The sequence below is a fragment of the Protopterus annectens genome, chromosome 1.part2 (genome assembly GCF_019279795.1).
Source record: "Protopterus annectens isolate FY-2018-M chromosome 1.part2, PAN1.0, whole genome shotgun sequence".
NCBI lineage: Eukaryota > Metazoa > Chordata > Ceratodontiformes > Protopteridae > Protopterus > Protopterus annectens.
In genome coordinates, this window is record NC_056727.1 from 149,419,698 (window position 1) to 149,443,953 (window position 24,256).

Consider the following 24,256-nt stretch of genomic DNA (forward strand, 5'->3'; position numbering starts at 1 on the left):
GAGGCTATAAGTCAGGAAGCAATGAATGAACAATGCCATATTCTATAATGTAATGATTTTGAACAATTAGCTCTGTTTGAAGTATGAGAACACACACAGCTGCAGAAGGAAGAGATAAAACAAACAAAGAACTGTTGGAGAAATGAACTGCAATCTATACTTGCTTTGTGCTCAAATTAGCCATAGTACCTTGAATGGTAACATTGCATATATCTAACTAGTGGTAGCCAAGGCCACATTGTTTTTCTTAGGAAGTTTCTCACAAAAATTGATAGTACAAGCAGAAATTTACAAAAACAATCACTACAAAATGTTGATGTTAAAACTTGTGATTTACTATGTCAGCTTGGTAGGCAATGTCTTATTAGAAAATGTATAAAAATGCTTGCATTTCCTGATTCTAGTCAGACAAACTCTGTATTAGCACGTTTTTGTCTCCTTGCTGCAAGATTAAAGTGCCTTAACCTGAACCTACCGTGTATTGATCATTTTTAAAGCATATTTTCCTTTGACAGATTGGTCCTTCGAGCCGGCAACATCTCCCGCTCTAGCTCAGGTCAGATGGACCCGGTGGCAAGAAACCATACGGGGAAGAAGCCACAGTGGTTCTTCTGCTTTGAAAGACCTCCGACTGAATTGTTGTTCAAAAGAGGCCAGCCACTGTTTCTGATCTGCGATTGGAGGATGAGTCAACGTTCTGGTGGGATCAAAACACAGAGATTCAGGTAAGGAGGAATTTACATTTTTCTGCATTAGATCAGGGACTTGTTACAGTATTTTTGTTTTTGTCAGGTAGATTTGCAAGTGCAGATCAGGGACAAAAAGGATTGCTGTCTTGTCATAGATCAGGGAAACAGAATAGGTAGGCAGTTATTCTAGATAAACTGTGAAAAAGTGTAAGTCATGGTACCACGTGATGAAAAGGATTACGTAACAATTTCTAACTTAGCTAAGGCAACATGGGAAATGAGTGCACAAAAAGTTCCCGAGACCCACCCTTAACCGAAGACGTGAAATATATGCAATTACAGCGTGCCGACAATGTTAGGTATTATAAAAAATTGGTTAATAAATACAAATTTGATGGTAATTTGGATAAACCTTCACTTATTAAACTTGTCAGACAACTTAAAACAGACGCGAAAGGTCAGCTAAAAAAGCAACGTCAATTAGGAGTCCCTCAGGCACACAGGTGGCTTGAGGAAGCAAACCGCAGGGAACAAAAGACTAAAAATTCAAAAGCAATGTTTTTAGATAAAGAAGACAATAACTTGGTAATAGTAACAGCCCCATCCACCCCCTCCACTTCCCTTACCAGAATATGAAGCAAGTGGACAAGCTGATCCACCTCCACTATATCCAGCTGTTCCTGCAAAACCAAAACCGTTTGTCAGAGATCCTATCGAGACCAGGTCTCGAACACGCAACTTAAGAGGGGATATTGAATTGTATGAAATAAATAAAAATTCACAAGCTATGAGTGAAGAAGAGATATGTCCACTCAAAGAAGTATCAAATCCACAGGCAGGACAGGCAGGACAGGACCCAACTCTTCTAGTATATAGACCGTGGACACCGGAAGACATCTGGAAAGCCACAGAGGGAATTCCCCATCCAAAAGTTAATTTTAGAAAATTCTTAGAAGACTTACAGGGCATGAGGTTAAGTTGCCATTTGAATGGAGAAGAAGTAGAGAAAGTAGTCAGACAAATCGTAGGTCCAGATTGGCACATAATCAGTGGCAACTGGAATCCCCATGACGCAGAACTTAGACCACTCCCACATAGTAACGTAGAACTAGATAACAGAGTGAAAGGTCTGACAGACCGAATATATGAGAAATGGAAGCCTAGGGGTGATTGGACTTGCATTAATCAATGCATACAACAAGAAGGTGAAACTGTTGATAGATATTATGCCAGATTATTAGAATGCCATTGTAGAATGCAGGTACCTGAAGACCAAACACATGATTCCCCATATGAGCAGCAGCTAAAGAATGCATTTTTGAAAGGCAGTATTGCACCCATTAGCAGCTTTATTACAAACCACACGGTAGATCATCGTACAAGTAGATTACAGTCATTACTTGAATATGCAAGACATGCTGAAAGGCATTTTAATAGCAAAAAGAAAAAGAAAACTCAAGTATTTGCAGTAGAAGATGGATCAGAAGTCTTTGTAGTACAAACTGGGAAGAAGGGTAAGAAAAATACCCAGGGAAACAAATAATCTGATAAATGATCTGAGGACTTTGAAGAGAGAAAGAAAAGGGGCGAATGTTTTAAATGTGGGAAAAAGGGACATTTAGCAAGGGATTGCAGGCAAAATAAAAAGGTAACCACGGAAGACAAAGAGGGTGAGGACTGACTATATGATAGTCAAGAATCACTGGAAAGGAAGAAACAAGAAAAGACAAGTGCAAATGTGATAAAAGGGGTAGAGGATGTGATAGAAGAAATAGAGGATGTGCATGAAATCACAGATAATGAAGAAAATGAAATTTTAGACTTAGCATTATTGAGCCTAGAGCTCTACTTAGCAGACACAAAACCGGAAGTTACACTCCTGGTAGAGGGGAGAGAAGTTAAATTCCTGTGTGACTCAGGGGCTTCACGGACCCTGATACATCCTTCCAAACTACTAGAAAATTCAGAATCACTTGACTACATATTAGTGAAAGCAGCTAATGGACAGCTGTATCGGGAGCCACTCTCCCATAACATAGCGATAACTGACCCTGTTTCAGGGATGACCCAGAAAAGCAAAATTGTTGTTTCTGCAAAATGCCCAGTGAATCTTTTGGGCAGAGACCTAATGCAGATATTTGGCATAGCAGTAGTTCCAACTATGCAGGGTATGGAAGCACAGCGACAAATGGATACTTTTGTAGTGCGAACGGAGGGTGAAATATTTTATTGGTACAGCCAGGACTTAGTTACGACTGGTCCACGGGCAGTAACCGAAGAACTGATGAACATAGCCATCAGTAAATCCCCCTCCCTTGACACTGATAAACAGCATTTGTTGCATTGCACTCTATATTACTGTAGCAAACCAGGACCTGATAAAGAATATGAGCAAGAACTGTTTAGAAACCATGCTAACAGATTAGTATTACAAAACTTGTACTGGGACACAGAAGGAAACAGTGTAGTGAGCTGTTCATTGCCCCAGGAATTCTTAGCACTTTACATATCTAATCGATTACCACATGTGAGTTTGACTAAAGATAAAAATGTGAAGTGGGCAGACCTAGGAGAAAAAGTCACAAGGTGGGAAAAGCAGACAGAGTTAGAACTTTCCGAACAGGGAGTACAAAAGCAGAAACTGAATTGGATAACACAGACACACCCAGCTGTACACTCGCGGGCAAGTGAGGACAGCTGAGTAGCACTCTTACTAGAGGAAGAGAAAAAGCCTTACGAGACATACCAGAGACTCTCTGGTCAACAGGGAAATCAGATGTAGGACATATTCGTACAGCAGGACCAGTTACTATCACGCCAAAGTCAGCATTTAGACCTGAAAAGAGACAGTATCCCTTGAGAAAGGATGCAGAAATAGGAATCAAACATATAATAGCAGCCTTACTTAAGGAAGGAGTATTGATAGAATCTCCCGATTCACCATGTAATACACCCTTATTTCCTGTTAGGAAAGCAAATGGAGAATGGCGTATGGTCCAAGATCTGCAAGCTGTAAATTACGCAGTTATACCTAGGGCACCTACGGTGCTAGATCCACACACCTTATTAAATGATTTAAAACCTCAACAGAAGTATTTTTCTGTGGTAGATATTAGCAATGCATTTTTCTCAATACCGATACACCCTGACAGCCAACATTGGTTTGCATTTACATTTCAGGGGAAAAGGTATACATATATGCGACTACCACAGGGATATTGTGAAAGTCCAACAATATTCGCACAAGAAATGGCAAGTATCCTGGCGGGATTTATCCCACCGAAAGGCAGTCAGATTTTACTTTATGTAGACGACATTCTGCTGGCAGCCCCCACCCAGCAAGAATGCAGAGAGGATACCATAGCATTACTACAATTTTTAGCTACTCAAGGACACAAGGTAAACAAGAACAAACTGCAACTTTGGAAAAATCAGGTCAAATACCTGGGATATGTAATATCCAAAGAACTGTTAGTGTTTTGCATTATTCACTGTTAGTGTTTTGCGTTATCAACGCACTGTTAGTGTTTTGCGTTATTAAAGTGTTCTCGAGTGTTGAATATCGGTCTCGGTCTCAATACCCTTATTTGGTTTCTCCATTGCAAACTATTGTGGCAGTTAATATCCAAAGAAGGCAGATTATTAGATGAAGACAGAAAAACAGCAATATTGCAAGCACCCAAACCAACTACCAAGAATGAAATGATGTCCTTCCTGGTACTACTAACTTTTGTCGGAGTTGGATTCCAAACTATGCCTTGGAATCTGCTCCACTGACCAACTTGATATTCAAAAAGCCTATGGCAGCACAAGATTTATTACAGTGGACATCAGAAGCAGAATCAGCTTTCTGCAAATTGAAAAAACTGATAGCTTCTTCATTAGTTTTAGGATTACCGAATTATCATAAACGATTTTTCCAAACTGTAGATTGTAAGCAAGGTTATATGACATCAGTGTTAACACAACAGCATGGGGACAAACAACGCCCCATAGCTTACTATTCATCACAGCTAGACCCAGTGGTGCGATCCCTGCCCCACTGTGTACAAGCAGTAGTCACAGCTGCAATGGCAGTGCAGGCTTCAGCCTCAGTAGTGTTTTTCCATCCTCTCACATTGAGAGTGCCTCATGCAGTCACAATTATTTTACTGCAAAAATAAAGTAGCATATCTTTCTCCTGCTAGACATCTTTCCTGTATGACTATACTGTTGAGCCAACCTCATATGACAATTGAACGATGCACAACTTTGAATCCATCAACCTTGCTCCCAACCCCTGCAGATGGCAAACCACACTGCTGCCTGCAGGAGATTGAGCAAAAGACATTACCTAGAAAAGATCTTATGGATGTTCCCTTGGATGATGCTGAGGTGACATACTATGTGGACGGCTCGTGCAGGAGTGGTCCTACAGGACAGAATCTAGTAGGGTATGCAGTAGATTCTGATACTGAGATTTTAGAAGCAAAGTCTTTACCACACAACTTATCTTCACAAGCAGCAGAACTGGTTGCTTTAACAAGGGCATGTACCTTGGCAAAGGGAAAACGAGTGAACATTTTTATTGACAGCCAGTATGCTTTTTCTACTGTACATGTTTTTGCGCAGCAGTGGAAAAATAGAGGCATGATAACATCTACTGGTAAACCAATTAACCATGCGCAATTTATTTTAGATTTGTTAGACTCTATTCAGTTACCTCAGAAAGTAGCAATTTGCAAATGCGTAGCTCATACCAAGCAACAGGATAGGATTTCAAAAGGTAATGCGAGGGCTGACACAGCTGCAAAACAAGCAGCTTCAGCTTCAGAAGTATTTCTTTTGAGTGAGGAATTACAACCATCTGAGATTTTAGACTTAGAAATGTTAAAAACCATGCAGACACTTACTACAAATGTAGAAAAACAAAAGTGGATGAAATGAGGAGCAATCCTTGAGAAGGGACTGTACATCTCCAAAGAAAACAAACCGATTTTACCATCTAACTTGTTTAGATATGCAGCTTTGTTGAGCCATGGGCAGTGCCATGTCTCAACAGGGGGGATGGTACAGTTAGTGAATCGAGTGTTTACGACGTATGGATTTACAAACTACACAAAAAATTGTTGTGCAGCATGCCATGTTTGTAACAAGCATCATGCACAAGGGGCATTAAAACCTAAGCAAGGGAGTTTCCCTACACCACCGTATCCATTCCATACTATCTGTATGGATTTTATAGAGATGAACAAATGTGAAAATAAGAAGTATTGCCTTGTCATTATAGATATGTTTTCCAAATGGGTGGAAGCTTTTCCAACAAAAAATCCAGATGCAGCTACTGTTGCAAAAGTCCTTGTTAAAGAAATTATTCCTAGATTTGGCATACCGGAAATGATTTATAGTGACAATGGCACAGACTTTGTAAATCAAACTATACAACAACAAAGTCTTTATTTCGGGATTTCTCTGAAAAAACATTGTGCATACCACCCCCAATCTGCAGGATTAGCAGAGAGGCACAATGGGGTTTTGAAAAACAAGCTTAGGAAATTGATTAGTGAGACACAAAATAACTGGGTACACTGTATACCTCTGGCACTGTTGAGTATGAGAACTGTTCCAAATGTAAAAGGGTTAACTCCTTTTGAGATTCTGTTTGGGAGGGCATATTATACACCTCAATGGAAACCTCTCATGCCTGCAGAGCAGGAGGCTGACAGTTCACTTGCAGAGTACATGAGGCGATTTTTGAATAACAAACTTTTGCAGTTAAATTCTGTTTCAGATAAAGAACAAACCAGACCATCGGAAGAAGCAATAGCCCCAGGCACATGGGTCTGAGTGAAGGTTGTGAAGAAAAAGAACTGGAGTTCTCTGAAGTGGGAAGGACCGTAGCAGGTACTACTGTCGGCACCCACTGCAGTCAAGATCGCAAAGCGAGCATCCTGGATTCATCTGACACACTGTAAACTGGTTAAGAACTTTGAACTGGACAAAAACCTTGTTACTGCTGTACAACAAGAACAAAATGACCAGGTATAGAGTAAAAAGAGATGCAGAACAACCTCAGAAAATTTGCATGATTATTCTGATAGCTATACTGATAACATTGATCTTTTTGCTGTGGCCTTTCCTTTTCCCAGCCACACGAATTGAACTGAACAAACGTGATGCATTACTCATAGACTGGCATCCAAACTTTAACACTTACCAAGCAATTAAATATGTGTATGCTGAGACTTTTAATGTTTCGAACTGCTGGATTTGCACAGCTATTCCGACAGCATACAGGGGATTATTAATGACTGCTGTCCCCCTAGGGGTCAATGAGACCTGGGAAAACTTGATTTTTGATACTACACCTGTGAAATCACAAGACAAAATAGCATTGTACCTACTTGTTACACAAAAAGGGATTGTATGTTTTTACAAAAATGACACTATTCAGGTGGATTGGAGCAATTGCAATGTGACTGTTTCTTATAAATGTTATATTAAAGCCAGTAAGACTAAAACTATTTGCGATACAAACTATGATGCATATTTTGAGAAGATGCATAGAAATGTTGATGAAATACAACATAATCCTGTTCTTTTAAAGCAGCTTTCTATTATTGATAAGAAAATGTTTCATGCAGGGCAAGCTTATATCAATACTAAAGTAGAGAATTGTTATTTTGTTTGTGGGAAAAAAGCATATAAATGGCTACCTGAGAATTGGTCCGGCAGTTGTTTTTTGGGTTACCTGGTTCCAGCCGTACGACACAATGCAGCTTTGCATCAGGAAAAAATTTGAAACGTCAGCGAGGTCAGCAGTAAACCTAGAAGTCCAATTAAGAGACCCGAGAATCCAGTGGGACGAATCGAAGCAGGGTGGAGAAACCATAACTCCGTAAAAAAACAAAGATAAACTGACACACATGGACGTGAGTGACACCATTATATCATGGGCAGGCATAGCCCCTGCATATGGTGCAGTGAAATCGATTTGGGAGCTGAGAAAACTGTCTAAACTTCTTGAAGTTATGAGCAATGCAACTTTTTCTGCTCTCGAATTAGTGACTGAAGAACTGAATGCTATGAGGACTGTGGTGCTTCAGAACTGCATGGCTCTTGACTTCACCCTAGTGGCGAGAGGTGGTACATGTGCTTTAATCAAAGAAGAATGCTGTTAGTATATTCCTGACAACCAGCACGAGATAAACGACCATCTTGAGGTGATCCAGCAAGTGTCGACCATGACCAAACCAGGCCCAAACCCTCTGACGGACATTTTCCAGAATCTGTTTGGAGGTGGAGTTCCATCCTAATGAACATCCTGATTGCCATTTGTGTAGGAGTACTCCTATTAGGAGCATGCATTTGTTGTGGTATTCCCTGCATGAAAAAGTTAATCAAAGATTTTATAGACATGTCAGTTTCTGAGACTTTGTGTCAAAGTACTGAAATTGAAGAGTTGTTGAAAAGTGAAACACTTTCATAAGTTTAAACTGAATGACTCTCTTAACTGCAAATCCTGAATGGAAGAGGTTAGGAGAAGAAGCAAACTGTTTATGCTTTTGAAAATAGAATTAAAAAGTATTAACAGGGAGGAAATGTCAGAAAAATATGTATTAATGTGTGTGCTTAATGCTAATTAGAAACTAAATGAGTTAACATGTTTTTCATTTTATTTTATATGCACTATTTTATATACAGCTTAGTTTTATATGAGACTAAAAGATGCTTTTGAAACTACAGTGTGCTTTCTGAAACTTGCAAGATGCCCTCTGACCTAATAACTGCTAGCACAGCAAAATTCATGTTTATGCCTTTTGGAAATGTACTTGAGAAGCAGGTGATTATCTGCTAGGTCAGGAAGCAATGAATGAACAATGCCATATTCTATAATGTAATGATTTTGAACAATTAGCTCTCTTCAAAGTATGAGAACACGCACAGCTGCAGAAGGAAGAGATAAAACAAACAAAGAACTGTTGGAGAAATGAACTGCAATCTATACTTGCTTTGTGCTCAAATTAGCCATAGTACCTTGAATGGTAACATTGCATATATCTAACCAGTGGTAGCCAAGGCCACATTGTTTTTCTTAGGAAGTTTCTCACAAAAATTGATAGTACAAGCAGAAATTTACAAAAACAATCACTATGAAATGATGATGTTAAAACTTGCGATTTACTACATCAGCTTGGTAGGCAATGTCTTATTAGAAAATGTATAAAAATGCTTACATTTCCTGATTCTAGTCAGATAAATTATGTATTAGCACGTTTTTGTCTCCTTGCTGCAAGATTAAAGTGTCTTAACCTGAACCTACCGTGTATTGATCATTTTAAAGCATATTTTTCCTTTGACACTACTGTCCACCTGTGTCCCATGGTCTCTTATCACACTTTCGGTGTTAAGTCGACTACCACCTATGTGGTAGTTCATGAGTACAGAGTTTTTACCAAAAGGGATGCCAATGCATTTTCAACATTGAGCTTGAGACCATGGCTTTGTCACCAGGCATCTCATCTGTCGCAGTAAATATGACACTATCTCTCTCTCTCTCTCTCTATATATATATATATATATATATATATATATAAACATCCATTGGTGTACATATAGATATACATATAGGCACATATACAGTCCACCTTTCACAGTGGGAATATCAATTATGCGAAGGATGTGAGGTATGCAGTTATGTAATAATATTGCACAGTCTTGTGCAAAATGCATTGAAGGTGTTCTCAGCCCATGTAGCTTTAGCAGGCCTCACTGGCTGCAACACTGCAAACCTAACAAATCACACCCACAGCATTTAACCACCACATGTCATATACCAGCACTGTATTCTGTCTTGTTTGCCACACACTACAACCTGCATGCAAATATGCACATAATGTAAATGAAGTGATATTGAGACATACCTATCCATAATATAGACTACAATAGCAATTCTTACATACTTCATTCCATAGCTACCTACTCAGTAGTGAGGCGTTTTCCATCCCACGGGCCTCCTGTATCCATTGGTTCAGTCGGTCCTCCTTGCGTCTCTTCAGGTCTGAGTAGTGGTGTCTGACCTGCTCACCAGTCCGAGGGACACTTGTGGCACTGCTGAGATCTTGAGCTAGATGGCTCCAGGCTTCTGCTTTGCATTGGGTGCCTTGGAACTGGCCCTGCAGGAGTCTCTCCTCATAATTATGGATGAGGAGCCAAACCATTACTTTTGACTCCTCAATGCCTCAACGTTGCACTCGAAATTGAGAGCCCTCTCCAACACCAGCCATGCTGACTGCAGATGGGAGCTACAACCAGTTATGGCAAGTATTCCTGCCTATGAAGCTTAAATATGCCTCATTTCCCACACTTATCTGTGATTGTCCAGTTTTGAAGAAACTCAGCTGAAAACACACCTGCTTAGCAATGGGTAAACTTCTTTTGATACGTATGTGTGTGTTGAAAGTGCATGCATATGAAAAGCTGTCTTGGCTTAGTGGTTCAGTACTGTGATTATGGTGCACAGTATCCCGGGTTCGAGGCCTGTCATTGACTTTTACTTTACTACTGGCCAGACTGGCAGGGAGGTGTGGCTATGTTTAGCAGACTTTGTTCAACTTTGCCCAACATTGCTCGACGTTGCCCGACATTGCGCTAGTTAGCGTGGTGCGCAGCTATGCGCAAAAATGTTCTGTTTGCGATAGTTGGCGCGATACGCAGCTCCACACAAAGCTATTGCGCTAGTTAAAGCAGTGTTAAGCTATGAGCAATTATACTGAAATGTGCTTAATACTGATAAACTTTGCTTAGCAGTGCTTCATATTGCTTAAGATACGTTACTTATGCATTCAACAGTATGCATAACCATTTCACTTTTTTGTATATATATATATAAAATTCGTTCACCACTACATAGGCCATTTCAATGCTTTTTACTAAAATTTCAATGATAAATGTCAGGAATTCTTTTTATATACAGATTTCTAACAGAAAATAAAAAGGAGAGTGGTGGGACTCGAACCGGGAATGCCTCCTCTTTTTGCGCAGGTTCTACTACTACGCTATTGCTATTTTTCTTAATTTGCATACAAGTTTCTTATTATCCTCTTCGATGTCTTGACTGCTAACTGTAGCTAAGCAATGGGCAAACCCGGGCAAATATGGGCAGCTATATCGGGAATAATAAAAAAAAAATAAATAAAAGTTTTACATTTTATAATTGTAATGGGGTTTAGAATGTGGGGGAGTGTAGTGTTGGGTATGTACACATTTGAGCGGACTCGCTCATGTCAGTTGACATTTCCCAATTGAAAGTCTTGCAGGGGCATGGATTTTTGGACTGCTCGGCAGTCCGACATGCCCCCTGCACTCGTGCATGCTCCTTGTTAGCCTTTGAGCTGGGGCAGCACACCCTCATTAATATGCATGGCACGCTGCTGTTTTACTCTTAGACTGGCGTTTTCATGTAAGACTACTTTAGTCTTACACGGAGGATTCGTGAATCCCGGGGATTATTTTATTTTTGTATATACATTCAGCTTTGCAGGGTCCAGCTAATGAAATGCATTTTGATTAGAATACTGGCATTATTTTCTCTCAATCTTTTTGCACAGGAAACATTTCTGTTACCATGCTATGGTCAAAGTTCCAGGTGAAATTTACTATCATTCTTCAAAAAAAAAAAAAAAAAAAAAAAAGGAAGATGTACAGGGAAATTGAAATAAACAAGTCCAGATAAAGAGCATTGACATTTTTGCACAAATAGCTTTATCACCTCATTCAGCAATTGAAAGCCATATTGGGTTGGCAGACATTTCTCTGTAAAGCAATTACTGAACTTCTACATCAGGAAGAACTTAACACAAAATAAATAAATAAAAACTCCTCGTAAATTCCTTAGACTGATCAGTATCTATAGAGTTGCATAAATATAATATTTGTATTTAAACAAACAGTTCACCCTTTGAGCATTTTTGCTTAACAGCATCATTGCCCCATCTCCCAATGAAACTCAGTCATTAGATTATATACACTTTTCTGCGAAGTTTTCATTTCATAAATAAAAATACAGCATGCTATAGATCAGTCAATATAAAGAACTGAGGCTGAAATAATGCAATTATTGACATTGTTTACAATGCCTACATTTATTCCTTCCATACTATCAATGTCTCTCCTATCACAGCTGAGGATACAGTCATGATTATTTAGTGTTTTAGCGCATATTAAATGCCTTAATATCTGCTTCTAAGAAGAATTATTTAAGAAACGAATAAAAGCTTAGTTTTACCTTTTCTGAACAAACCCAGCCTACTGTTTTCTAGACAGACATGGTGAAAACTATAAAGTTATTTATTTCACCAACTATTTTTGCTCAGGTTGCTTTAGCCTCCTTTCCCTCCAGCTGAAGCCCAAAAATAGAATTGCCCAGCATGCCTCTGTGAGTTGATTGTTTGGATTTCTACTACTAAAAATAATTACACAGGTAATAAAAACATAAAATAATGATGATGATGATGATGATGATAATGATAATAATAATAATAATAATAATAATTTATCTCCTAATGTCACACTGTCCCAAAAGGACTCACAAATGTATTAAAGTAATTAAGCATTTTAACCTAGCAACTATTTGAATATTACATTTTTATTTATTTATTTATGTTTCATTTGTTTACCAGGAATGTCCAACTGGTCCAGAGACCATTTTCAGCAGAGGTCCAGGGAGAAAAGATCCAAGCAGAGAAGTTAATAAAAATTACAAAAATAACAGGAGGTGATATTCTTAACAATAATGTAACGGGCTAATTTGCAACATATTACAAAAGTTTCAAAAAGACATAGTCATAACAATAATATAACTGGCTAACACTAGGCAAAGACAGAAAAAGCGAAAACACGGGAGTATAGAATGGGATACATACAAGACAATACAAATGAATGAATGAATAAATAAATAAATAAATAAACAGTCCACCCATTCCTCTTTAAAGACATATGTAAGCTATCCAAATTCTTCATAGTAAAGTGAGTGTCTAAATACCAATTTCAAGGAAAATTCAAAGAGAAAAATATATGTTTATCTTCATTTGTAAAAAGTCATCTTGACCCTTTCCTGAAATGATTCCACAATTAAAATAATTAAATAAATTACTACTATGAACATTTTATCACAGGAAGCAAAGATATTCCTTGCTCAGTGACCATGTTTGGATTGTCCAGAATTTATTTTTAAAAATTACTTAAAGTCAATAAATATTTCACACCTCTATATACATCTTATGACAAGACAAAGAAATCTGCAGTTAATAAAATGTTGATTCACTACATTCCATGTACCCATTCACATAAATATTTCACCTTGTATTTACAAATTGAGCATGAGTGTTGCTCACCCAAACTACTATGCATTGATTAAAACATGAAATAGTTCACTTCTCATAACATTTGTAAAATAGTACCAGTCCCAAACATTCCTTCAACTGAATTTCATATTCTATAAGCTAAATTTCTTCTGTAAAGAAATTATAGAACCTCATTGTCACTCGTCTGGTCAGGAAAGATCAAACATCCGTGCATTCAGTTCAAGCAGCTTTATTACACATAAACATATCAGAAATGAGGCTTTGTAACTTAAACTTAAATAAACTTCTAAACAGACTGACAACCACACTCACACATGTTAACACTCTGGCTGTTCTCTCAAAATGGCACTGCTGCCTGCACATAGTCACTATTTATATGCATGTGCTACATCTGGAAATGCTTCTTAAAGGTATACACACACACGTTCTAATCTATACTCATCTGATACAGTTTTCCTAATAATTGCAAGCCAAAGTAGGATACAGCATTTTAGCGTGATCAGCATGCCTACAAAAGAAGCTGCCACTCCTACCATTCAATGCCCCAGGCAAGATTGCTCAAAACTTGTCTTTTAAATGGCTGCCCGGGGCATGAACTTTAAGAAAGATTCACCCAGATAATGGATAAATATTTCACATCTTGACATATAAAATATAATATAGTTCAACCAAATGCCTACAAAGTCATTAAAACTTTTAGTTACAAATCAGTAAACCTATGAACCTGTGCATGTAGCATTGTAGCCCTCTCCCACAATTGAAGCCAAGATATGATAACCCAGAATTTCACGGTACAATGTATATCTGATTTTCTTTGTAAGAAGACACAAAGACAAAACAAATATTGCATCTAATCTTTATAAATTCAACTAGCTACTGTTCAGTCAAGGTATTGCATACAGATTAATACAAAAGATTTCTCATTATCCACTATTATGGCATAAACAGAATAAGTGTTATCTTCATCCATTCAAAGTCTCAGGAAGGAAATGTTACTGTTTCAGAAATCATATGATTGTCTAATCTATACTTCTAGACAGAACTACACATAAAATGCTTGTCTTTATTTCAATACTGTCCAGTCAAATTATTACACAATCACTAACATAATAATAGGTGGTGCAGTGGGGCAGCAGTTAGCATTGTTGGCTTACAGCAAGAGGTTCTCTGGTTCTATTCTTAGCTGGAGTGCCTTATGTGTGGAGTGTGCATGTCTTCCCTGCATTTAAGAGGGTTTCCTCTGGGTGCCCCAGTTTTCTATCACATTCCAAAGACATGCATCTTGAGTGTTTCTCCCCAGGCATCTGCTGAAAATGGGCTCTGTTCCAGTCGGATATTCCCCATAAACAAATGTTAAATAAATAACCTAATTCACCCCTTCTATCATTTTTGCACTTTCTGGAGCTAAATCACAAATAGAAATACCACACTGTTTTCTGTAAAGAAACTGCATGAAAATTCAGTTCAAGACTAATGCTGCAGGTAGTATATAGATATCACAGAAGGTTACTAGGCTAATAGCCCTGGGGCATTTACCAGTCTAGCCAAGTTTTAACCAGTTGCACTCTAGTATAAATGCTATAAGCAGACCTAACTCAGCATCTACTACCCCTGTCCAGAAGGGATGCAGGTGAGACCCTTGGGGTGAATTTATGGTAACCCATCAAATCATCTAAATCATGCTTAAAAAGGATCGATGATGGGCTTTGTTTCACCTGAATTGGCAGCTTGTTTCAAAGTAGGTGCACCCTTTGAGAGATGAATCTGTCTCTCCAGCAAGTCCTAGTGATGTTACATTTCAGGTTAAGATCACTAAAGCAAGTACAACGAGTGCCATTTGACTTGTGATTGTGCAGCATCTCCATCATGGCTAGATCTGAGGTTGCCTTATATGCAAGACAAAGATCTCCCCCAAGCAGTCTGTATGACAGGGATTAAGTCTGTTGACATAAGACATGTGTTGGACACCTTGAATTTTCTTTGTAAGGTGCCTCTGTGGTCTCTGCAATTTCTGTAGGTGCTTGGTGAAGTACATACCAAAGGGAGGATTGTACTCAATTATTGGTCTCATAAGGGAAGAGTACAAGGAGGTTATGACCTCCTTTTACCTGGAGGTAATGCCCTTACTTATAATATGAACATTGTAGAAGGCTCTCTTTTCCCACTGAAGAAACATGGTGGTAAAAGGAGAGGTTGCTATCAACCTGTGTACCCATATCTCTCACCATGGATTGAATACTTAAGGTATTATTATTAATGTGGTAATCTGCTGGGACATCTCCCTGGACAAAGGGGATGGTGATACATTTCTTTGCATTTAGTTTAAGCCCATGACTTTGGCACCAGTTGTTGGTTTGTGTAAGACCCTCCTATAGGGTATAAACATCACTTGCGATCTCTATGACCACTCCCAAATTTCAGTCATTAACAAACTTAGTCAGCCACAAGCCTTTTATTTTGGTCTGTACTTCTGAAAAGTATATTCCAAACAATATGGGCCCCAGCTCCAAGCCCTGTGGAACTCCACTGGCTACTGTGCTGTTGGTGGATGTAGAATCTCTCATTTTATGTGTTTGTGTTCTATCGGTGAGAGAGTTAGCAACCCACCTAATGATATACTGGTTTACATTTAGTTGGATAAGTTTGTCATTGATACCTGAGTGGGGAATGGTGTCAAAGTCCTTTGCTAAGTCCAAATAGGCTACATGCATAGTTTTACCCTTATCCTGAGCTTTGGTGACTGTCGCGAATAAAGTCCAGGAAGTTCAATAGACACAATGTCCCTTTAACAAAGCCAAACTGGGTCAGGTCTAGTGTTCAGAGATCACCTATGTCTTTGTTGATAAGGTCCATGCTGATTCTCTCCATGGCCTTACAGATGAGGCTGGTCAGACTTATGGATCTATAGTTTCCAGGATCAGTGGATGAACTCCCACCTTATGTAAGGGGATGACAGTAGCAGTTTTCCATTATGCAGGGACATACCCCATGTTTAGGCTGTGGTTGAAGAGGGTGCCCAGTGGTTTGGCTAGCTACTGTTTTAAACAATTTAGAAAACAGCCAGGGATGTTGTCCATACCCACAGGTGCTGTGTTTTTGGCTTTAGAAAAGGCATTAAGGACTTATTTATTACAGATTATAAGGGGACATGTAGAAGGAATGTCTTATGGTATGTGAGGCAGAGAAAAGGGAAAGAAATTTTCACTGAACCTATCCACCAGCAAGTTAGCAATGGCCATGGGTTTGATATATGTTGTACCATTTACAACAAGTTCTGCACAAATCTGGGATTTACGTTTGAGGTTACAGATGTAGCCAAAAAATGCCTCATGGTTACCCTTAGCTAGCATGACCAATTTGTATTCTTAATCAGCTTTAGGTCACTTTACTAGGTGTCTTATTTGCTTATTTAAGCAGAGGAGGGAGAGCTTCAAGTTATGGGACCATTCCTTATTTCTTTTAGGCAGCAGTTTCTTTCACCTATTATATAGCCTGTTTATGGCAGATGTCCGCCAAGCATTTTTGTTCTTTGTTGAGGAACTTACTTTGATCCTGTCCAGTACAGCTGAGTCAATGCAATTGTGTAAATATTTATACAAGGCTTTGGTGTATATTCCAGCATAGGTGTTCTTGCCATCAGTAGGGGCAGGAGCTATGAAGCTACTAATGTCTCTTAGAAGGATGCAGTTAGCATTGGAGAAGTTTTTCAGCCTTGTTTTAGCTGTGGGTGGGTCAGACATGATTGTCACCTCTATAGGATGGTGCACTGATGTCTGATGCAGTGATTGCCTGAACTTCTGCTACAAGGAATCATGACTTAATAAAAACAAAATTCATATTTATTAAAATATGTAATATTTTCAGCTTTCCCAAGGTTTTTTCATAGCTAGCATTGTAGGTGCCCTGCTGTGGTCAAAGACCCTGACAAGATCTATTCACAGTTTTCCCAAAACAACTGATTTAAATTTTTTCTTGAAAGAAGTGCATGAAAAATTAGATTAATATTTCACCTTGTATAAACTGAGTTGACTTTAATAGTTTGCAAAAAAATTGCACTCCAAGTATGATTACAAAATAAACTAATTCACATCCATTTTTCACACTGGTAGCTTGTCATCAAATATACAACTGAAGTCCATTTTGATTGATGGCATATTTCATTGTAATGGAATTTTTGGATTTTTAAATCAGGAAGAATTGAATATAAAATAAAATAATTCAAATCATGTACAGAGATTCATCTCTATAACTGTGCAGCCAAAGATAGCACTTTCATTTAATCGAGTTTTTCTTTCTGAGTAATTTTGCTAGGTTACACCATTGTTCATCTTCTAGAAAAAGCCCAATACAAGATCGTACATACTTTTTCAATATTATGAAATTTCAGTTTATTTATTAAAAGAAAAAAAGAAAAAAATGCTGTTTATGATCACATAATTATTAAATAATTAAATAAACCCCCTCTATAGCTTTTGCTCTGGTATCGACACTAACTCCTTCTACAACTGAGAACCTAGATATTTTAAAAACTCACAAACCTGGCCAAAGTTGGGTTTTAGTAACTACAACACAAAATTAAAAAAGAAAAATACAATGCTAATAATTCATTTAAGAGCTCATAAAAATAAAAACAGATATGTTTGAAAAGTGACTAAAGCAAGGAATTAGATAAGTAATGCTGATAATCCTTTAGCTAAGTCGCAGGAACACAACGGCTTAACACGTCAAATATACAAATGATCTGCTCGTCCAAAAAGAACAATAGCTCCACATAAAATAAAAAGGAACGTTCTTTATTTAAGGATCAGTAAGCGCTTTCACCCATGGAGGGCTTCATCAGACTGTACAAAGCTAGTTAGAAGGCACAGCCCTTAAATAATCAAATCAATTAAGAATTGTATACTTAATTAAAAATCTTAAAGTGCAATGATACATTTAACAAGATGGTAGTGAATATCCACACATCTAAATCTGCATCATTACATACAATAATTCTATATAATATATCTAGATAAAAAATGCTTAAAAATTATCACTTATCTAAAATAACATGGCATACCTCTATTTTATTTTAAGAACTGCTTAGAGAATTTTTCGATCATTGCAGTGCTAACCATAGACCACCAGATGGTGGTAGTTCTTAATTTACATAATGCTTTTCTCAGGCTGAACTTAATACAGGAGCATTTTCCATAGATGCAAACTGTGGAAAATAAGTTAACTTAGAAAAAAGTTTCAAAATTGTTAAAAATATTAAAAACACCATTAAATTCATAGAAGGATACTTGGTGTCAAAACACAAGTATAATAATAAGAATATGAATATATACATTAGCTAAGGCTATAATTCCTAACAATATTACATCCCTAATGTTATAAAAGGGTCCATATAGTAAAATCAGTGTATTATATAAATTAATAAGAATGGTGAACAAAAAATAAATACAGTTAATACTATTACTTAAAAGTTCTTCCTAGTCTCCTCTTCTTGAGAAAAGGATAGATATTAATTTTGTCATTCAGACCTGGGGGGTGATCAGCCTTGCATCGAATAATCCATCTGGTTTCATGTTCAAGGGTAATTGTTTCTATTTCCCCTCCTCTTAAAGTATGTGTGATACATTGTATGACAAAAAATGTAAAAGTGTGTCTACTCCCTTTCTTCTTAACATGTTTGGCTAGGGCATTCCTTTCATCTCCTATTCTTATACTGTAGTTGTGTTCCCTTATTCTCTCTCTTAGCTGTCTGTTCGTTTTTCCTATATAGAAAGCTGTGCAAGAACAGCACTGAGCTAAGTAGACAACGTTGTCTGTTCTACAAGTGGTACCAGTATGGAAGGTGAAGGTATGTCCTGTAGCTGGTAACTTAAACTCTACATCAGTATTAATGTAAGTGCATTGATTACAGCTATTACAAGGAATGGTATTAGTATGAGGAGTTAGGTGGCCACTTGTGAGTTTGTGACATAATGTTCACTTCAAATTAGATTTATTCTTATAGCTGAATCTTGGTTGTTCACCAATTAGACTGCAAACATCATCATCTATTCTCAATAGGTGCCAATGTTTGGCAAGTATATTCTTAACCTCACTAATATCTTTTGTATAATACAGAGAGAAGCTGACCACTGAGTCTTTTATTCTATGATTAATGTCCTCTTCATCTTCTGTGTCCACTCTACTGGAGAAATATGGACGTGCCCTTGTGTCTCTTAGTCTATATACTTCATCTATTGCTTTATTTATATCTCCTACACTATAGGACCTTTCTAATAGTCTGCCCTTCAACCCTTCAACTTCATCAAGGAAACCTATTTCTGTGGGATTGAGCCTGGATGCTCTCATCACTTGTCCCTTAATTACATTATCGAAAATGTGCTTGGGGTGCATACTATTTCTATGCAAAATAGAATTCCTAAAACACATTTTCCTATGCACAGAAGTATTAATAATACCGTTGCTTAATTTCATTACGTTCACATCCAAAAAAGAGATGTGTTCTAATGAGTATGACATGGTAAACTTTAAGAAATGCATTAAGCTATTGATATCCTTCTCAAATTCTAGCAAATTATTTATATTTCCTTTCCAAACCAAAAAAAGGTCATCCACAAATCTCTTGTAAAATACAACATTGTTTCTAAAAGAAGAAAGGTGGAATAACTCTTCATTCTCCCATTCAGCCATAACTATGTTGGCGTAGCTATTGGCACATGACGTGCCCATAGCTACGCCATCATTTTGTATATACAGATTCTCATTGAAAATGAAAATATTGTTCTCTAATATGATTTCCAAAAACATAGTTAATAATTCTATAAATTGATTATCCATGTCTGCATGTTTTCTAAGATAATTGGAGACACTGTTAATGCCTACATCATTGGGTATGACCGTAAAAAGACTTTTTACATCCAAAGTGACTAACAAATAATCTTTAATGTTGTCTTCTCTGGAAAGGTACTCATATAATTCTAGAAGGAACTGTTTACTATCCTTTAGGATGTTAACATTACTTTCCAATACAGTTTTCAGATGTTGTTCCACAAAAAGCGAGAATGGTTCTGTTAGCCACCCACGTCCTGAAACAATGGGTCTCATGGGGGGGGGGTCTAACCCTTTATGTATTTTAGGGAGTCCTTTCAGGATAGGAATTAGTGGAGGGTTAACCTTAAGAAACATGTAAAAATCTTTCTTGATTAAATTACTTCTTAGTAAATCATCTAGGGTATCATAGACCCTAAAAATTCTTGTGATTACATCATTAATATTTAATCTCAGGTAGCTGCCATCGTTATTTAACATATCAGTCATGTTTCTAATATAGTGTTCAGTACTCATAACCACTAGTGGTCCTCCTTTGTCTGCTGGTACTATCACGATACTATCATCATCTTTTAATTTTTATAGGGCTTTCCTCTGGTTAAAGGTCAGGTTGTTTTTACTGGATTTATTCCATTGTCTAGATCTTCTAGTTGAATAATAGTCATACAAGTCATTTTCTACTAATCTAGTATATGTGTCAATCACTGGATGTAAAGCAGGAGAGTATGTACTCACTGGTTTAAATGTATTAATAGCTTGGTCCCTATCTACTTGTCCGAAGTCAAGTCTTAGTTGCAAATTTCTTACAAACATCTTCACATCTATTACAGTGTCAGTATGTTCACTCATTCGGCTAGGTATAAAAGATAAGCCCTTCCCTAATACTTCTTTCTCATCAGTGCTAAGATCCTTATGTGATAAATTTATAACAAGGGATTCCCTGTCTTTGTCCACATTTTCTTGAGTGTGGGACCCACTGGATTTGGTTCTGTAAATTTCCTTTTTTGCCTCCCCCTGCTCATCGAGCGAGAACGCCCTCGGAGTAGGGGGGACTGGATAGGGTAAGGGACCTCATGTGATGAAATTTTAACTTCACTGTCTTTCCCATGTTCTGTTGTTACCACTTTCTTCTTAACTACTGGCATGTTCCCATTCTTGGTATTAATGTTATTTACAATACCCATAACATTAGAGTTAAATACATTTGGAAAATTATCACATTGCCTGCTATGTCCCTTAGTTTGTACAACAGTTGGATACAAATTCACATTGCTGACGGACCCTTCAGAGATATTTGCAATGTCCTTATCATGTTGCATAGTGTCAGTGGGTTCAATCACAGCAACATCCTGTTCTAAATTAACAGTGGCATTGTCAGCATTTACAATATCACCAGTTGCTGCTCTCCTTGTACTACTGTCCCTCATTACAGTCCTGGGCCAAGTGAAGACATGGCCATTTTTAAAGTCCGTAGTGTCTCTCTCAATCTTAGTTTTCTTTTGATTAAAAAGTCTTGTTTCAAATAGAAGCACATTGTCCATTAGTCTATCAAGGCCCATCGTTGCTCTTGGTGTTTTATATTTAGCAACAATAGATGTATGCAAGGCAGTTACTTTTTCATTAGCAATTCTTCTTCAGGTCTATGGAAATATATCAAAAGCTTCATGTAATTGAAGCTTAAGTCTATATTCAGTTTTTGCCATTTTAACAGAAGTTCAGGAAAGTGGTTACCTGTAGTGGGCATTTTTAAAACACGTAGTTCTCTGGGGATGATTCGTTTCTTAATACATGCCTCAAAATGCTGCCGTTGCAGCTGTAGTCTTTTAAGCTTCATGAAGTCCGCTTCGAGCGTGTCCAAGTCGTCCGCTAACCTTAAAAGTTCTTCTGCATTTTCATTAAGCCCAACGTTCTCTTTATTTGGTTCAAAAAGAAGTAGTTTGTTGTTGCTACCTTCTATACATTCACGGAATCTCCCTAGCATCCGATCAGAGGAGGGGTTTGCCTCAGGCGTGTACGCCAACTCGATGTCATCACCAGCAGCCAGGCAAGCCATAATCTCAAGGCGGGACCGATAAAAAGTTTTAAAATTCAAACAGCTTCAACGTCCCAGCCCGGGGAAAATGCAGAAGTACTTTTAAGGTTAGCGGACGACTTGGACACGCAAAAGAAAACTAAGATTGAGAGAGACACTACGGACTTTAAAAATGGCCATGTCTTCACTTGGCCCAGGACTGTAATGAGGGACAGTAGTACAAGGAGAGCAGCAACTGGTGATATTGTAAATGCTGACAATGCCACTGTTAATTTAGAACAGGATGATGCTGTGATTGAACCCACTATTAATGAAGTGAATGCTGACACTATGCAACATGATAAGGACATTGCAAATATCTCTGAAGGGTCCGTCAGCAATGTGAATTTGTATCCAACTGTTGTACAAACTAAGGGGCATAGCAGGCAATGTGATAATTTTCCAAATGTATTTAACTCTAATGTTATGGGTATTGTAAATAACATTAATACCAAGAATGGGAACATGCCAGTAGTTAAGAAGAAAGTGGTAACAACAGAACATGGGAAAGACAGTGAAGTTAAAATTTCATCACATGAGGTCCCTTACCCTATCCAGTCCTCCCTACTCCGAGGGCGTTCTCGCTCGATGAGCAGGGGGAGGCAAAAAAGGAAATTTACAGAACCAAATGCAGTGGGTCCCACACTCAAGAAAATGTGGACAAAGACAGGGAATCCCTAGTTATAAATTTATCACATAAGGATCTTAGCACTGATGAGAAAGAAGTATTAGGGAAGGGCTTATCTTTTATACCTAGCCGAATGAGTGAACATACTGACACTGTAATAGATGTGAAGATGTTTGTAAGAAATTTGCAACTAAGACTTGACTTCGGACAAGTAGATAGGGACCGAGCTATTAATACATTTAAACCAGTGAGTACATACTCTCCTGCTTTACATCCAGTGATTGACACATATACTAGATTAGTAGAAAATGACTTGTATGACTATTATTCATCTAGAAGATCTAGACAATGGAATAAATCCAGTAAAAACAACCTGACCTTTAACCAGAGGAAAGCCCTACAAAAATTAAAAGATGATGATAGTATCGTGATAGTACCAGCAGACAAAGGAGGACCACTAGTGGTTATGAGTACTGAACACTATATTAGAAACATGACTGATATGTTAAATAACGATGGCAGCTACCTGAGATTAAATATTAATGATGTAATCACAAGAATTTTTAGGGTCTATGATACCCTAGATGATTTACTAAGAAGTAATTTAATCAAGAAAGATTTTTACATGTTTCTTAAGGTTAACCATCCACTAATTCCTATCCTGAAAGGACTCCCTAAAATACATAAAGGGTTAGAAAACCCCCCCATGAGACCCATTGTTTCAGGACGTGGGTGGCTAACAGAACCATTCTCGCTTTTTGTGGAACAACATCTGAAAACTGTATTGGAAAGTAATGTTAACATCCTAAAGGATAGTAAACAGTTCCTCCTAGAATTATATGAGTACCTTTCCAGAGAAGACAACATTAAAGATTATTTGTTAGTCACTTTGGATGTAAAAAGTCTTTTTACGGTCATACCCAATGATGTAGGCATTAACAGTGTCTCCAATTATCTTAGAAAACATGCAGACATGGATAATCAATTTATAGAATTATTAACTATGTTTTTGGAAATCATATTAGAGAACAATATTTTCATTTTCAATGAGAATCTGTATATACAAAATGATGGCGTAGCTATGGGCACGTCATGTGCCAATAGCTACGCCAACATAGTTATGGCTGAATGGGAGAATGAAGAGTTATTCCACCTTTCTTCTTTTAGAAACAATGTTGTATTTTACAAGAGATTTGTGGATGACCTTTTTTTGGTTTGGAAAGGAAATATAAATAATTTGCTAGAATTTGAGAAGGATATCAATAGCTTAACGCATTTCTTAAAGTTTACCATGTCATACTCATTAGAACACATCTCTTTTTTGGATGTGAACGTAATGAAATTAAGCAACGGTATTATTAATACTTCTGTGCATAGGAAAATGTGTTTTAGGAATTCTATTTTGCATAGAAATAGTATGCACCCCAAGCACATTTTCGATAATGTAATTAAGGGACAAGTGATGAGAGCATCCAGGCTCAATCCCACAGAAATAGGTTTCCTTGATGAAGTTGAAGGGTTGAAGGGCAGACTATTAGAAAGGTCCTATAGTGTAGGAGATGTAAATAAAGCAATAGATGAAGTATATAGACTAAGAGACACAAGGGCACGTCCATATTTCTCCAGTAGAGTGGACACAGAAGATGAAGAGGACATTAATCATAGAATAAAAGACTCAGTGGTCAGCTTCTCTCTGTAT